Here is a 3,287-nt window from a genome sequence, read left to right as displayed (position 1 = left end):
TGAAAATATGCACGGTATGATCTCACTCTTTTTGTACTTACTTACGGCTGATTTGTGTCTCCGTACATAGTCTATTCTGGAGATTGTTCCATGAACACTGGAGAGGAATATATATTCTGGTTCTCTAGGATGAAATGTTCTGAAGATATCTGTTAAGTTGATCTGGTCCAGTGTGTCGTTCAAAGCCATTGTTTCCTTGTTGATTTTTTGATTAGATGATCTGTCCATTGCTGTGAGTGGGGTGTTGAAGTCTCCTACTATTATGGTATTACTGTTGATGAGTTTCTTTATGTTCGTGATTCATTGATTTATATATTTGGGTGCTCTCACATTTGGTTCATAAATGTTTACAATTGTTAGGTATTCTTGGTGGATAGACTTCTTTGATTATGATATAATGCCCTTATTCATCTCTTGATACAGTCTTTATTTTAAAGTCTAGATTGTCTGGTATAAGTATGGCTACTCCGGCTTTCTTTTGTTGACCATTAGCATGATAGATGGTTCTCCAACCACTTATTTTCAATCTGAAGGTGTCTTTAGGTCTAAAGTGGGTCTCTTGTAAACAGCATATGAATGGATCTTGTTTTCTTATCCATTATGTTACCCTATGTCTTTTGTTTGGAACATTGAGTCCATTGATGTTTAGAGTGAGTACCGAAAGATATGAATTTATTGCCATTATGATGCTTGTAGAGTTGGAGTTTCTGGTGGTGTTCTCTGGTCCTTTCTAATCTTTGTTGTGTTTGGTATTTATTTATTTATTTATTTATTTATATTTTTTCATCTTTTCTCAGAGAAAAAAGATCTTCTTCTCTTTTTTCATCTTTTCTTCAGAGAGTCCCCCTTAAAATTTCTTGCATGGCTGGTTTAGTGGTCACAAACTCCTTTAATTTTTGTTTGTCTGGGAAACTTTTTAAATTTTTTTTAATGTTTATTTATTTTTGACAGAGAGAGAGACAGAGCATGAGTGGGGGAGGGGCAGAGAGAGAGGGAGACACAGAATCTGAACCAGGTTCCAGGCTCCGAGCTGTCAGCACAGAGCCTGACGCAGGGCTCGGACTCACAGACCGCGAGATCATGACCTGAGCCAAAGTTGAACACTTAACTAACTGAGCCACCCAGGCACCCCTGTCCGGGAAACTTTTTATCTCTCCTTCTATTTTGAATGACAGCCTTGCTGGATAAAGCATTCTTCTTGGCTGCATACTTTTCTGTTTCTGCACATTGAATATATCCTCCCACTCCTTTCTGGCCTGCCAAGTTTCTGTGGATAGGTCTTCTGCAAACCTGATCTGTCTTCCCTTGTAGGTTAGGGACTTTTCTTCCCTTGCTGCTTTCATGATTCTCTCCTTGCCTGAGCATTTTGTGAATTTGACTATGATATGCCATGTTGATGGTTGGTTTTTGTTGAATCTAATGAGGGTCCTCTGTGCTTCCTGGGTTTTGATGTCTGTGCCTTTCCCCAGGTTAGGAAAGTTTCCCGCTATGATTTGCTCACATAACCCTTCTACCCCTATTTCTCTCTCTTCCTCTTCTGGGACCCCTATGATTCTGATGTTGTTCCTTTTTAATGAGTCACTGATTTCTCTAATTATTAAATTGTCCTCTTTTGCCTTCATCTCCCTCTTTTTTTCTGCTTCATTATTCTCTATAAGTTTGTCTGCTCTATCGCTGATTCTGTGTTCTACCTCATCCATCCTTGCCGCCGCTGCATCCATCCGTGATTGAAGCTCAGTTATAGCATCTTTTATTTCATTCTGGCTATTTTTTACTTCTTTTATCTCTGCAGAAAGGGAATCTAATCTATTTTCGACTCCAGCTAGTATTCTTATTATCGTGATTCTAAATTCTGGTTCAGACCTCTTGCTTGTATCTCTGTTGGTTAAATCCTTGGCTGTCGTTTCTTCGTGCTCTTTCTTTTGGGGTGAATTCCTTCGTTTTGTCATTTTGAAGGGAGAAAGGAATTAATGAGGTAGGAAAATGAAAATTAAAAAAATGAAAATTAAAAAAATGAAAATTAAAAAATTAACACACACACACAAAACAAATCTCATAAATGATGCTAGATCCTAGGTGTGTCTTGGTCTTGGTGTTGAAAGAAAAAAAATGGGGGAAAAAAAGGAAATCGTTTGAGAATCTGAAAAAATGAATACACTGAAGTAGACGAAAAGATGATGGGAGTTAAATAGAATTCGAAAAAAAATTACACAAAAGTAAAGACTATAGTAGGAAAACAATTAAAGAAAATATTTTTAATCAAAATTAAAAATAAAAATGAATTTTTTCTCTTTTTGTATTCAAGGAAAAGAAAAGAAACAAAAAAGAGAAAAAAGAGGAAAAAAAGAAATTGTTTGAAAATTTGAAAAAGTGAATACACTGTAGTAGTCTAAAATAAAATGATGGGAGTAACATAGAATTTGAAAAAAATTACATCAAAGCAAAAACTGTAAGCTTTGCGCAGTGGCAGTATCATAGCCAATGAGGTTTATCTGAGGCACGATTATTGCTAATTGAAAAGCAAAAACCATAGTAAAAAAAAATGAAAGAAACATATTTTTAATAGAAGTTGAAAGTAAAAATAAAGTTTTTCACTTTCTGCATTCAAGAAAAAGAAACATAAAAGAGAAAAAAGAAAAAGAGAAAACAAGGAAATCGTTTAAAAATTTGAAAAGGTGAATACACTGAAGTAGACTAAAATAGAAAAATGGAAGTAAGATAGAAATTGAAAAAATTTACACAAAAGTAAAAAATACAGTAAAAAATAAAGAAAAATATTTTTAATAAAAATTGAAAATAAAAATGAATTTTTTTCTCTTTCTGTATTCAAGAGAAAGAAGAGTGTAAAAGAGAAAAAAATTTAAAAAAAGAAAGAAAATTTAATAGATGGACCTGCTAACAGATTGACATAGGACTGAGATTAGTTTGTTTTCCCCTAGAAGTCAGACTATGTAGCGCTTTATATTCCATAAACTAAGTAGGTGGTGAGACTTGGGTTCTTAAAGAGAGAGGTTGGCCCAGTTGGGAGGGGCTCAGTGTAACAGCTCTGTTCTCCACTAGATGGCGCTGGTAGCCTACCGGGGTGGATTGTTGCAGAGCCTGTAGGTTCATACACTCTGTGTACGCGTGGAAGTGGTGAAAATGGCGTCACCCAGCTACCCAGTCTCTAGTATGGGAACCGTTCTCTCCGATCAGCAATCACACACCTGTCCTCCATCTTCAGCTTTCGTCCACTTCCTGCTTTTTCACTGTCCATGACCAAGCCCCAGGCAGTACCTCTCTCCTGA

The 3,287-nt window shown here is 36.0% G+C and overlaps 1 pseudogene; it reads left to right on the top strand.

The window, feature by feature from the left end:
- Positions 1-2,452: 2,452 nt before the first annotated feature.
- Positions 2,453-2,561, top strand: LOC122238309 (annotated as a pseudogene).
- The last annotated feature ends 726 nt before the right edge of the window (positions 2,562-3,287 follow it).

This window comes from Panthera tigris, chromosome B1, assembly GCF_018350195.1.
Source record: "Panthera tigris isolate Pti1 chromosome B1, P.tigris_Pti1_mat1.1, whole genome shotgun sequence".
NCBI classification, from domain to species: domain Eukaryota; kingdom Metazoa; phylum Chordata; class Mammalia; order Carnivora; family Felidae; genus Panthera; species Panthera tigris.
This window is presented reverse-complemented; position numbering and strand designations above follow the sequence as displayed.